Source organism: Haematobia irritans, chromosome 1, assembly GCF_050003625.1.
Source record: "Haematobia irritans isolate KBUSLIRL chromosome 1, ASM5000362v1, whole genome shotgun sequence".
NCBI classification, from domain to species: Eukaryota; Metazoa; Arthropoda; class Insecta; order Diptera; family Muscidae; genus Haematobia; species Haematobia irritans.
In genome coordinates, this window is record NC_134397.1 from 244,628,292 (window position 1) to 244,643,598 (window position 15,307).

At 32.7% G+C, this 15,307-nt stretch overlaps 1 protein-coding gene across 2 annotated transcripts in view; it reads right to left on the reverse strand.

Annotated features, from left to right (window-relative positions):
• Positions 1 to 15,307, reverse strand: part of Invadolysin (leishmanolysin-like peptidase, invadolysin) — a 108,323-nt gene that overhangs the window by 19,118 nt on the left and 73,898 nt on the right. The window lies entirely within an intron of this gene.

Below are 15,307 nucleotides of genomic sequence, written 5' to 3' on the forward strand. Positions count from 1 at the left end.
ATATAAAATTGAGATATTGTTTTGATTTGTTCGACGAATCGGTTTCAGTTGGTTTTATTTTACCGGCTGGCCAGTTAACTGGCTAGCTGGCCATATAAAGTTGATCGACCATAGAATTTATGTTTTTTGTTTTTTCATTGATGGAGAGTGGATAGTTAAAGCTATAATTTAAGGTGTACTAAGACTTGTTGTATGAAATGCATGAGATGACCTTGGAAAGACCTGCTGCTATAGAAGTGCATTATAGACATGCACTGACATGAAACATTCAACGATAGAATGTTTTTCTTTCTATTACTTTTTGAGATGAAATGATTCGTATGGAGACATGAGGTAGGGGGTTGTAGTTTTTTGTAGTTTTTAAGTGATTTGGTGGTGGAACAAATAGACGCCATGTCATAACAATTTGTCTTTGTAAATGCACGGAGAGAAAAGTGTGAATTAAACTAGGTTTCGATGTAATAACAGTATGTTTAAGACTCAATTTTTTTAACACTGCTTTTAAGTGCAGGGTTGCCATTTTGGTCCGATCGGACCACAATTGGTCAAAAAAATTATTAATTTTTAAATTTGGTCCGATGGTCAGACTAAATGGAATTTAATTGATTTTGGGCCATTTTCGTCAAATCGGTATTTTTTCAAAATTTTCTATAATAAAATTTTAAGCTGAAATCAAAAACAACAGCAATGATTAAAGGAAAAAAATACAACAATAACAAAACGAATGAGAAAAAGAAAAAAAAAATTTTGACAAAATTTTCTATAGAAATAAATTTTTGAGAAATTTTTCTATAGAAATAAAATTTTGAGAAAATATTCTATAGAATAAAATTTTGACAAAATTTTCTATAGAAATGAAATTTTGACAAAATTTTCTATGGAAATAAAATTTTGACAAAATTTTCTATAGAACTAAAATTTTGACAAAATTTTCTATAGAAACAAAATTTTGAAAAAATGTTGTATAGAAATAAAATTTGACAAAAATGTCTACAGAATTAAAATTTTGAGAAATTTTTCTATAGAAATAAATTTTTGAGAAATTTTTCTATAGAAATAAAATTTTGAGAAAATTTTCTATAGAAATAAAATTTGGACAAAATTTTCTATAGAAATAAAATTTTGACAAAATTTTCTATAGAAATAAAATTTTGACAAAATTTTCTATAGAAATAAAATTTTAACAAAAATTTCTATTGAAAAATTGGTATAGAAATAAAATTTAGAAAAAAATTTTGTATAGAAATAAAATTTTGAAAAAAATGTCTATAGAACTAAAATTTTGACAAAATTTTCTATAGAAATAAAATTTTGAGAAAATTTTCTATAGAAGTAAAATTTTGACAAATTTTTCTATAGAAAAAAAATTTTGAATTTTGGTCCATAATTAAATATAAACCGATCCCCAGATTTGGTTTGAGGATCCTCTAAGAGAAGCAAATTTCATCCGATCCGGTTGAAATTTGGTACGTGGTGTTAGTATATGGTCTCTAACAACCATGCAAGAATTGGTCCATATCGGTCCATAATTATATATAGCCCCCATATAAATCGATCCCCAGATTTGTCCTCCGGAGCCTCTTGGAGGAGCAAAATTCATCCGATCCGGCTTAAATTTCGTACATGGTATTAGTATATGGTCTCTAACTACCATGCGAAAAATTGGTCCATATTGGTCCATAAGTATATATAGCCCCCATATAAATCGATCCCCAGGTTTGTCCTCCGGAGCCTCTTAAAGGAGCACAATTCAACCAATCCGGTTGAAATTTGGTACGTGGTGTTAGTACATGGTCTCTAATAACCATGCCAAAATTGGTCCATATCGGTCCATAATCATATATAGCCTCCATATAAATCGATTCCCAGATTTGACCTCCGGAGCCTCTTAGAGGAGCAAAATTCATTCAATCCCGTTGAAATTTGGTACGTGGTGTTAGTAGATGGTCTCTAATAACCATGCCAAAATTGGTCCATATCGGTCCATTAGTATATATAGCCCCCATATAAATCGATCCCCAGATTTGTCCTCCGGAGCCTCTTGGAGGAGCAAAATTCATCCGATCCGGCTGAAATTTCGTACATGGTATTAATATATGGTCTCTAACTACCATGCAAAAATTGGTCCATATCGGTCCATAATTATATATAGCCCCCATATAAACCGATTCTCAGATTTGACCTCCAGAGCCTCTTGGAGGAGCAAAATTCATCCAATCCGGTTGAAATTTGGTACGTGGTGTTAGTATATGGTCTCTAACAACCATGATAGAATTGGTCCATATCGGTCCATAATTATATATAGCCCCCATATAAATCGATCCCCAGATATGTCCTCCGGAGCCTCCTGGAGGAGCAAAATTCATCCGATCCGGTTGAAATGTGGTACTTGGTGTTAGTATATGGTCTCTAACAACCATGCGAAAAATTGGTCCATATCGGTCCATAATTATATATAGCCCCCATATAAACCGTTCCTCAGATTTGATCTCCGAAGCCTCTTGGAGGAGCAAAATTCATCCGATCCGGTTGAAATTTGCAACGTGGTGTTAGAATGTGGTATCTAACAAACACGCAAGAATTGGTCCATATCGGTCATAATTATATATAGCTCCCATATAAACCGTTCCCCAGATTTGATCTCCGAAGCCTCTTGGAGGAGCAAAATTCATCCGATCCGGTTGAAATTTGCAACGTGGTGTTAGTATAAGGCCGCTAATAACCATGCCAAAATTGGTCCATATCGGTTCATAATCATTGTTGCCACTCGAGCCAAAAATAATCTACCAAAATTTTATTTTTATAGAAAATTTTGTAAAAATTTTATTTCTATAGAAAATTTTGTTAAAATTGTATTTCTATAGAAATTTTTTTCCAAATTTTACTTCTTCAGAAAATTTTGTTAAAATTTTATTTCTATAGAAATTTTTTTCCAAATTTAACTTCTATAGAAAATGTTGTCAACAAAGTTTTTTGTCAAAATTTTATTTCTATATAAACTTTAAACTTAATTATATACGTATTTAATGGGTCTTTTTTAGTTTAATATATATCACGTATGGACTATGTGGTATATATTACGGTGTTAGGAAGTTTTAAGATGCCATGCCATCGGGAAGTGTTTCCGCAACCCAGGTAATTCGATTGTGGATGTCAGTCTTCAGTAGAATTTTCTACGCAATCCATGGTTGAGGGTACAAAAGCTTCGGCCTGGTCAAAATTACGGCCGTATATACTTGTTCATATTTTTAATGGGAAATTTTAACTTTTTTTAAATAGGTTATAAATAGGGTAAAAAATAGTAATATGGTACAAGTTATTTAACTTTTGTCGACAAAAAAATGCTAAATTCATTCTAGAAAAATTTAGAATTTTTGCAAATAGTTGAGATCAAACGTTTGAGACAAGCGTAAGAATGCAATAAAAATCATAAAAAATTATAAAAATTATTTATTTGGCACAATATCACACATTTTTGTAATTTACATCCAAAACACTGAATTGGGATCACACCTTAAAAAGTGAGGCAAATTCAGTACAACGGCAGTTGAAATGGTGGACATCCGTCCTATGACATGCCAATGTTATATTCATTGCTTCTGCGCCAATTTTGCACCACTTCCAGATCCAAAAAGAACATTTTCAGAACTTTTTAGCGACGCTTTGTTTTCTGTTGGGTAGTTTTAGAAACAAAAAAGGTTTTGATTATGGTAAATATAAATTTTTTGTTGGTGATAAAATTTGTTAGTGATAAAAGTTTGAACTTTTCGGAGAAATAAAAAACCTGTAAGAAAAGTACAAAGCTTTCGAAAACTGTTCCAATAATTCTTTTGAATGTAAAGATACCCAGCAAAACTTGGGCTAGTAATTGATTGCTTTCCATGAAGATTTGTGCCACACTCTCAGCAATACCTCAGCTTGAGTATAATGATTCACCATCAACGAGTAACAGATTGGCTGATAAGTCCCTGGTCTGACACATAGATGGCGTCGCTAGTATTAAATGCATATTATTTTTATATAGTACCAACCTTCAAATGATTCGTGTAAAAATTTGACGCCTGTAAGTCAATAAGTTTGTGAGATAGAGCGTCTTTTGTGAAGCAACTTTTGTTATTGTGAAAAAAAAAGGAATTTTGTGTTTTGATAAAATACTGTTTTCTGAAGGGAAAAAATACGGTGGAAGCAAAAACTTGGCTTGATAATGAGTTTCCGGACTCTGCCCCAGGGAAATCAACAATAATTGATTGGTACGCAAAATTCAAGCGTGGTGAAATGAGCACGGAGGACGGTGAACGCAGTGGACGCCCGAAGAGGTGGTTACCGACGAAAACATCAAAAAAATCCACAAAATGATTTTGAATGACCGTAAAATGAAGTTGATCGAGATAGCAGAGGCCTTAAAGATATCAAAGGAACGTGTTGGTCATATCATTCATCAATATTTGGATATGCGGAAGCTCTGTGCAAAATGGGTGCCGCGCGAGCTCACATTTGACCAAAAACAACAACGTGTTAATGATTCTGAGCGGTGTTTGCAGCTGTTCACTCGTAATACAACCGAGTTTTTCCGTCGATATGTGACAATGGATGAAACATGGTTCCATCACTACACTCCTGAGTCCAATCGACAGTCGGCTGAGTGGACAGCGACCGGTGAACCGTCTCCGAAGCGTGGAAAGACTCAAAAGTCCGCTGGCAAAGTAATGGCCTCTGTTTTTTGGGATGCGCATGGAATAACTTTTATCGATTATCTTGAGAAGGGAAAAACCACCAACAGTGACAATTATATGGCGTTATTGGAGCGTTTGAAGGTCGATATCGAGGCAAAACGGCTCCATATGAAGAAGAAAAAAGTGTTGTTCCACCAAGACAACGCACCGTGCCACAAGTCATTGAGAACGATGGAAAAAATTCATAAATTAGGCTTCGAATTGCTTCCCCACCCACCGTATTCTCCAGATCTGGCCCCCAGCGACTTTTTCTTGTTCTCAGACCTCAAAAAGATGCTCGCGGGGAAAAAATTTGGCTGCAATGAAGTGGTGATCACTGAAACTGAGGCCTATTTTGAGCCAAAACCGAAGGAGTACTACCAAAATGGTATCAAAAAATTGGAAGGTCGTTATAATCGTTGTATCGCTCTTGAAGGGAACAATGTTGAATAATAAAAACGAATTTTGACAAAGAAATGTGTTTTTCTTTGTTAGACCGGGGACTTATCAGCCAATCTGTTAGTTTCGGTTACCATACATTAAATTTTCATGAGTACTACCACGTTTGATTATTTCGAACACACTACATTCTTTACTCATATCTCATCCACACTTATAATTTAACGCTTGGTAATGCTGCAGATAAGTTATTTTCTTATAGGACATGTCCTTGCGAAAGTAATTAATATTTCCTTTTAATAGTAATTACTTACAAATTTTGTACTAGGTTACCTCCAAGATTATATGGTAATGAAATATTTTTCCGGGTATATATTCTTAAAGCAAAATGTGTTTGGGAGTATATGTTACAGAAGCAATTTATTTTGAGGGTGTATCCGCGGCGGCTAGATGCAATAGCCAGTCTAAGTTCTCGTTTATTATTGATATAATAGCCCACTATATGGTGGTGGCCGCCATCCATTGTCCAGACCATATGATTATTGTTCGCAGTACTAAAGTGCCTTTAGAAATTTGCACTATTGAATAGCGCAGTTAATTCTTGATTCATGTGATCACTTGCCATTACATTGGCATTGTTGCTGATTGCTACACTAAATGACTTTAAATGTACTATAATTGAGGTTTAAATGATGAAATCTATATCGAATGTGAAGTTTTTTTATTTGCAATTCTTCACTTGAAGATTTGAAGTGGCATTAGTATGTAGCTCCAAATGTGGTGAGTTGAAATGAGCATCGCTTATTTTTTACCATGCATAAAGAAACTCCGATTTCATAGATTTACCAATTTGCCAGTTCATCTTCAGTTTAATGATTAGTTTTGTAATCGCAAACTAGCAATTTACGATTCTCAGTCAAATTAAATGCAATCACAAAGACCAATTGGTTCATTGAAGTGTGTAAATTGGTTACTTTTGATTGAGTACTTAATTCACACTTCTAGCAATTATATTATAAAGGCATTCCGTTTAGGCTGATTCTTCAATGACATGGAATCATTGCACAATGGTATTAATTTCAGATTTCAAAGAGATCGTTTAATGATCTGGAATTATTGCAGAATGTCTTTCATATAAACAATTATACAGTAAACAGTCAGAGTAGATATCGTTGAAAGATAAAAGTTTTAATGAAAGTATTATCAGTGACATAGGAAATAAAAAAAAAAAAAACAAGTATATACGGCCGTAAGTTCGGCCAGGCGAAGCTTATGTACCCTCCACCATGGATTGCGTGGAAACTTCTACTGAAACCGATAGCAAGGTATCTTAAAACTTCACAACAACGTAATATATACCACATAGTCCATACGTGGTATATATTAAACTACAAAAGGGCCGTTTAAATATGTATATAATTAAGTTTCTATAGAAATAAAATTTTGACAAAATAAAATGTTGACAACATTTTCTATAGAAGTAAAATTTTGACAAAATTTTCTATAGAAATAAAATTTGGAAAAAATTTTCTATAGAAATTAAATTTTGACAAAATTTTCTATAGAAATACAATTTTGTCAAAATTTTCTATAGAAATAAAATTTTGACAAAATTTTCTATAGAAATAACATTTTGACAATGTTTTCTATAAAAATAAAATTTTGGTAGATTATTTTTGGCTCGAGTGGCAACCATGATTATGAACCGATATGGACCAATTTTTGTGTGATTGGGGATCGGCTATATATAACTATAGACCGATATGGACCAATTTTGGCATGGTTATTAGCGGCCTTATACTAACACCACGTTGCAAATTTCAACCGGATCGGATGAATTTTGCTCTTCCAAGAGGCTCCGGCGATCTAATCTGGGGAACGGTTTATATGGGTTATATGGGCTATATTTAATTATGGACCGATATGGACCAATTCTTGCGTGTTTGTTAGAGACCACATTCTAACACCATGTTCCAAATTTCAACTGGATCGGATGAATTTTGCTCCTCCAAGAGGCTCCGGAGGACAAATCTGGGGATCGATTTATATGGGGGCTATATATAATTATGGACCGATATGGACCAATTCTTGCATGGTTGTTAGAGACCATATACTAACACCACGTACCAAATTTCAACCGGATCGGATGAATTTTGCTCCTCTAAGAGGCTCCGGAGGTCAAATCTAGGGATAGGCTTATTTGAAGGCTATATATAATTATGGACTGATATCAACCAATTCCTGTATGGTTGGTGGATACCATATACTAACATCACTTACCAAATTTCAATCGTATCGGATGAATTTTGCTCTTCCAAGGGGCTCGGAGGTCAAATCTTGGGATCGATTTATATGGGGCCTATATATAATTGTTGACCGATTTGGACCAATTTTTGTATGGGTGTTTGAGGCCATATATTAACATCACGTACCAAATTTCAACTGAATCAGATGAAGTTTGTGCTTCCAAGAGGCTTCGGAGGTCAAATCTGGTGATCGGTTTATATGGGGGCTATATATAATTATGACCGATGTGGACATATACCAACACCATGTACCGAATTTCAGCCGAATCGGATGAAATATGCTTCTCTTAGAGGCTCCGCAAGCCAAATCGGGGGATCGGTTTATATGGGGGCTATATATAATTATGGATCGATGTGGACCAATTTTTGCATGGTTGTTAGAGACCATATACTAACACCATGAACCAAATTTCAGCCGGATCGGATGAAATTTGCTTCTCTTAGAGCAATCGCAAGCCAAATTTGGGGGTCCGTTTATATGGGGGCTATACGTAGAAGTGGACCGATATGGCCCTTTTTCAATACCATCCGACCTACATCACTAACAACTACTTGTGCCAAGTTTCAAGCTTGTTTCGTTCGGAAGTTAGCGTGATTTCAACAGACGGACGGACATGCTCAGATCGACTCAGAATTTCACCACGACCCAGAATATATATACTTTATGGGATCTTAGAGCATTATTTCGATGTGTTACAAACGGAATGACAAAGTTAATATACCCCCATCCTATGGTGGAGGGTATAAAAATCATAAAATTATTAAGGGGAACTAATAAAATGTTTATCAGTGTCAAAGTAACTATAAAAGAATTACTATAGATTATTAGAAAAGAACAGATAGGTACACTCAAACAAAGTGAAGCTTCCAGGCCAATTTAAACATTTTTTTAGTTAGCCTTTACAGCACGTTCTTCTTTTTAACGCAGATATACGCGCAAAAAAAAACTTTTGACGTAAAAAAGATATACTAATTGTTATACATTTCTAACATGATGTACAAGCAGCTTAATAAATTGTTGCTTAAAAGCAATCAAGTTCTAATTAATTGCTTAACTGCATCTTCCCTATATCTCTCTCACTTCCACATGACTTATTTACCTCTCACCACCATTTCTTTTGTAATACAAAGAATATAGAAACAAATATCAATAATTTTTTTACTTTTTTTATATAAAGTTTTGTACCTTGTCCTAAAGTCGATAAACTTTCCAAGGAAGTAAAAGTTTTCCAACACTTTATGATAAAACAAGTATATACAACCGTAAGACCGAATCTTATGTACCCTCCACCTTAAAGTGCGTAGAAACTTCTACTAAAGACTGTCATCGACAATCGAATAACGTGTATTCTGATAATACTTACCAATGGAAAGGTACCTTAAAACTCCTTAACATCGTATTAGGCAAAAAAAGCAGATTAACCCTCTAATGCCCCAATTTTTTTGTCAGCTGATTAAATATTCAATGTTAACGACACAAAAGCAAGAAAACTAATCAAGAAAAATGTATACGGTAAAATTCAGTATATGCTGCGAAGTCTCTTCAACAAGTTCAACTAAGTTTTCTTTTTATTTTATTCGTTTTTGTTGTCCAAAGGTGTGATTTACTAAAAGCTTCCTTATTTAATAAAGCCCGCCTAAAGGCGGGATTGGACATTAGAGGGTTAAAAACCAATATAATTCAGTCCTTGACCGATTTTCTCGCAGTAAAACAGATGTTATGCCTCTCTGAAATATGGGAGCTATATACGATTATGAACCAATATGGTCAAATTTTTGTGTTATTAGTACCGAATTTTAGCTAGATCAAATGTTATGCCTCTCTGAAATATGGGGGCTATCTATATACGATTATGAACCAATATGGTCAAATTTTTGTGTGATTAGTACCAAATTTTAGCTAGATCAAATGAGATTTGCATACCCAGGAAGAAGTAAAATCTGGGAATCGGTTTATCTGGGACCGATATGGACCCCATTTGGTATGGTTGTTAGCGACCATATACTAACACAACGTACCAAATTTCAGTTGAATCGGATGAAATTTGCGCCTCCAAGAAATTAGCTCTTCCAAGGTCAAATCTGGGGATAGCTTTATATGATGGCTATATATAATTATAGACCAACATTTTATTTCTATAGAAAATTTTCTCAAAATTTTATTTCTATAAAAATTTTCTTAAAATTTTATTTTAAATAGAAAATTTTATCAATTTTTTTTTTTCTTTAGAAAATTTACTTAAAATTTTAGTTTTACAAAAAAAAAAAACAAATCTCAAAATTTTATTTCTATAAGAAATTTTGTGAAAATTTTATTTCCATGTAAAATTAAAACAAAATTTTATTTTTATAGAAAATTTACTCAAAATTTTATTTTCATAGAAAATATTGTTATTTCTATAGAAAATTTTCTCAAAAATTTAATTTCTATAGAAAATTTTCTCAACATTTTATTTCTATAGAAAATTTTCTCAAAAATTTAATTTCTATAAAAAATTTTCTCAACATTTTATTTCTACAGAAAATGTTCTCAAAAATTTAATTTCTATAGCAAATATTCTCAAAATTTTATTTTACAGAAAATTTTCTCAAAATTTTTATTCTATAGAAAATTTTCTTAAAATTTTATTTCTATAGAATTTTTTTTAAATTTTTTTTTGTATAGAAAATTTTTGCAAAATTTTTTTTTTTCTAAAGAAAATGTTCTCAAAATTTTATTTCTATAGGAAATTTTGTGAAAATTTTATTTCTATAGAAAATTAACACAAAATTTTATTTTTATAGAAAATTTACTCAAAATTTTTTCTATAGAAAAATAAAAAAATTTACTCAAAATTTAATTGTCATAGAAAATTTTGTCAAAATTTTTCTATAAAAATTTTTGCCAAGATTTTATTTCTATAGAAAATTTTCTCAACATTTTATTTGTAAAGAAAATATTCTCAAAAATTTAATTTCTATAGAAAATATTCTCAACATTTTCTTTTACAGAAAATTTTCTCAAAATTTTTATTCTATAGAAAATTTTCTTAAAATTTTATTTCTATAGAATTTTTTTTTAAATTTTTTTTGTATAGAAAATTTTTGCAAAATTTTTTTTTCTAAAGAAAATGTTCTCAAAATTTTATTTCTATAGGAAATTTTGTGAAAATTTTATTTCTATAGAAAATTAACACAAAATTTTATTTTTATAGAAAATTTACTCAAAATTTTTTCTATAGAAAAATAAAAAAATTTACTCAAAATTTAATTGTCATAGAAAATTTTGTCAAAATTTTTCTATAAAAATTTTTGCCAAGATTTTATTTCTATAGAAAATTTTCTCAACATTTTATTTGTAAAGAAAATATTCTCAAAAATTTAATTTCTATAGAAAATATTCTCAACATTTTCTTTTACAGAAAATTTTTTAAAAATTTTATTTTTATAGAAAATTTTCTTAAAATTTTATTTCTATATGGGGGCTATATATACCCAGCAAAAAAAAATTTGAAGTTCTTCTAAAGGCACAACTTTAAGAGCACTTCTAAAAATGTCCTCCCAAAGATGTTCTTTATTTTAACTGCAGAGGAAGTTCAATTGAGTGAATTTTTTATAACTCCCCTACGGAAAATAGGTGCAAATTGCCACTGACGGACAAATCACAGGACTGGTACAGGTGCTCCAGTTTGTCGCATTTTTTAAATACTTCACATTTAGTGAAATACGATTATCAGAATAACCTATTGTTCAACATAGTTCGAAAGTTTTTCACTTCTGATGTGATTCGTGCCAAAAAGGAAACAGATTCGAAATAGTTTGTCCTAGACTGGTTCATGAGTACCTGTCTATGAAGTGCTGCTACTAAATTGTCCCAGGACGTGTCCTTTTGAATGAGTCCAAGACGTGCCCTGTGGGTGATCCATTTCCCGTAGGGTCGCTTTTTTCATATTTTTAATAAGAACTTTAAAACTTTTTATTTCAAATGCGTTAAAAACAGATTAAGAATTAATAAAATGGTACAAATTATTAAAATTCTGCCGAAAAAAATGCTAAATACTTTCTAGAAAAATTGCGAATTTTTGAAAACGTTTGATGTTAAACATTCCAGACACACGTCATAATGCATTAAAAATAATATAAAAATTTTAAAATTATTTATTTGTCAAATAATCAAAAAACTTTTTAATTATTATCCAAAACACTGAATTGGGATCACACCTTAATAAGTGATGTAAATTCAGTTCAACGGCTGTTGAAATGGTGGACATCCGTCCTATGAGAAGCCCATGTTAAATGCATCGCTTCTACGCCAATTTTGCACCACTTTCGGATCCAAAAATAACATTTTCACTACTTTTTTGGCGACGATTTTTTTGCTGGGTAATTATAGACGGATATGGATAAATTTTTACATGGTATTTAGTGGTCATATACTTACACAACACAGAAGTTTTCAACCGAATCGTATGAAATTAGTTCCTCCAAGGAGCTCCGAAAGCGCAATTTGGGGATCGGTTTATATGGGGTCTGTATATAATTATGGATCAATTTTAGCATGAATATTAGAAACCATATACTAACATCACGTACCAAATTCCAACCAGATCTGATGAAATTTGCTCCTACTAGAGCCTCCGCAAGCCAAATCTGGGGGTCGGTTTATATGGGGGCTATACGTAAACTTGGTCCGATATGGCCCATTTGCAATACCATCCGACCTATATAAATAACAACTGCTTGTGCCAGGTTTCAAGTCGATAGCTTGTTTCGTTCGGAAGTTAGCGTGATTTCCACAGACGGATGGACGGACATAGTTAGATCAACTCAGAATTTCACCACGTCGATAGGGTTCCGCTACACCTAGGGTCTCAACATTTGGCTCACTACTTGCCCAATATCACGGTTCTAACCATACAAAATTTAAAAGAGCGGTCTATACCAGTGCCAACCGTGGTATAGACCGCTCTTTGAAATTTGCCAAAAATAATCTACCAAAAATTTGAAGAAAATTCGACCAAAAATCTACCAAATTTTAATAAAAAATCTTATTTTTTTATCAAAATTTGATTTATAGAAAATTTGGCGAAATTTTATTTCTATATAAAAGTTTGTCGAAATTTTATTTCCATAGCAAAATTTGCCTAAATTTTAATTCTATAGAAAATTTTGTCAAATTTTTATTTCTATAGAAAATTTTGTCAAAATTTTATTTCTATAGAAAATCAAAATTTTATAGAAAATTTTTATAGAAAATTTTGTCAAAATTTTATTTCTCTAGAAAATTTTACTAAAATTTTATTTCTATAGACAATTTTACCAAAAAACTTTTTAATTATTATCCAAAACACTGAATTGGGATCACACCTTAATAAGTGATGTAAATTCAGTTCAACGGCTGTTGAAATGGTGGACATCCGTCCTATGAGAAGCCCATGTTAAATGCATCGCTTCTACGCCAATTTTGCACCACTTTCGGATCCAAAAATAACATTTTCACTACTTTTTTGGCGACGATTTTTTTGCTGGGTAATTATAGACGGATATGGATAAATTTTTACATGGTATTTAGTGGTCATATACTTACACAACATAGAAGTTTTCAACCGAATCGTATGAAATTAGTTCCTCCAAGGAGCTCCGAAAGCGCAATTTGGGGATCGGTTTATATGGGGTCTGTATATAATTATGGATCAATTTTAGCATGAATATTAGAAACCATATACTAACATCACGTACCAAATTCCAACCAGATCTGATGAAATTTGCTCCTACTAGAGCCTCCGCAAGCCAAATCTGGGGGTCGGTTTATATGGGGGCTATACGTAAACTTGGTCCGATATGGCCCATTTGCAATACCATCCGACCTATATAAATAACAACTGCTTGTGCCAGGTTTCAAGTCGATAGCTTGTTTCGTTCGGAAGTTAGCGTGATTTCCACAGACGGATAGACGGACATAGTTAGATCAACTCAGAATTTCACCACGTCAATAGGGTTCCGCTACACCTAGGGTCTCAACATTTGGCTCACTACTTGCCCAATATCACGGTTCTAACCATACAAAATTTAAAAGAGCGGTCTATACCAGTGCCAACCGTGGTATAGACCGCTCTTTGAAATTTGCCAAAAATAATCTACCAAAAATTTGAAGAAAATTCGACCAAAAATCTACCAAATTTTAATAAAAAATCTTATTTTTTTATCAAAATTTGATTTATATAAAATTTGGCGAAATTTTATTTCTATAGAAAAGTTTGTCGAAATTTTATTTCCATAGCAAAATTTGCCTAAATTTTAATTCTATAGAAAATTTTGTCAAATTTTTATTTCTATAGAAAATTTTGTCAAAATTTTATTTCTATAGAAAATCAAAATTTTATAGAAAATTTTTATAGAAAATTTTGTCAAAATTTTATTTCTCTAGAAAATTTTACTAAAATTTTATTTCTATAGACAATTTTACCAAAATTTTACTTCTATAGACAATTTTGCCAAAATTTTATTTCTATAGACAATTTTGCCAAAATTTTATTTCTATAGAAAATTTTGCCAAAATTTTATTTCCATAGAAATTTTTGTCAAAATTTTATTTCTATACAAAATTTTGGCAAAATTTTATTTCTATAGAAAATTTTGCCAAAATTTTATTTCTATATTAATTACAATTTTGAAATTGGTTTCAAGGACACAAGAACAATTCTAACGACAACATTAGTAGTGTTTTGTTTACCTTTTACGACGGGCTCATCGTAGCTTACTATTTTTATGTTAGCCTGATATCAACGCAGGCTGGTTTTTCGTCCAAATCAATTACTTTACATTAATTACAATTTTAAATGAGAGCTAATTGGACATGAAGATTAAGGAATTGGTATTATTATGCTATTGAAAAGAAAATGCCAGATACCCATCTTACAAGCCTGACTATACATATGTTTCAGTGTTGGCTAATCCACATTTCCATAGTCTCTATCTAAAGGGTGATACGGTCAAAATTTGGTCAAGGGGAAACGCGTGTAAATCGGTGAAATCGTTTATTTAAAAAATCAAATTAAATTTCTTTTTCAAGTTCAATTAGTATAAAATTCAGGAAAAATATTCAGTTAGGCTTTCGCTTTTCCAAATCCGAATTGCCGGGCCTCACGCTTGACACCTGCCATCAGATTTTGTACAGCCACCTTGTCCACCTTCTTCGCCGCAGAAAGCCAGTTTGCCTTGAACTGCTGCTCGTCCTCAGCAGTTTTTTGGTCTTCTTTAGGTTCCGCTTGACAATAGCCCAGTATTTCTCAATTGGGCGGGAGCTCTGGCGTGTTGGGAGGGTTCTTGTCCTTGGGAACCACCTGCACGTTGTTGGCGGCGTACTACTCCATGGATTTTTTACCGTAATGGCAAGATGCCAAATCCGGCCAAAACAGTACGGAACAACCGTGTTTCTTCAGGAAAGGCAGCAGACGTTTATTCAAAAACTCTTTCACGTAAATTTCTTGGTTGACAGTCCCGGTAGCTATGAAAATGCTGCTTTTCTAGCCACAGGTACAGATGGCTTGCCAAACCAGATATTTCTTTGCGAACTTTGACAGTTTTATGTGCTTGAAAATATCTGCTACCTTTCCCCTTCCTTTTGCCGTATAAAACTCCTGTCCCGGAAGCTGCTTGCAGTCGGCTTTGACGTAGGTTTCGTCGTCCATTACCACGCAGTCAAATTTCGTCAGCATCGCCGTGTACAGCCTCCGGGATCGCGCTTTGGCCGTCGTATTTTGTTTATCATCGCGATTTGGAGTCACTACCTTCTTGTAAGTCGATAGTCCGGCTCGTTTTTTGGCTCGATGCACGGTTGTAGACGATACACCCAACTTATTTGCGGCATCTCGGAGAGAGAGGTTAGGGTTTCGCTTGAAACTACCGGCA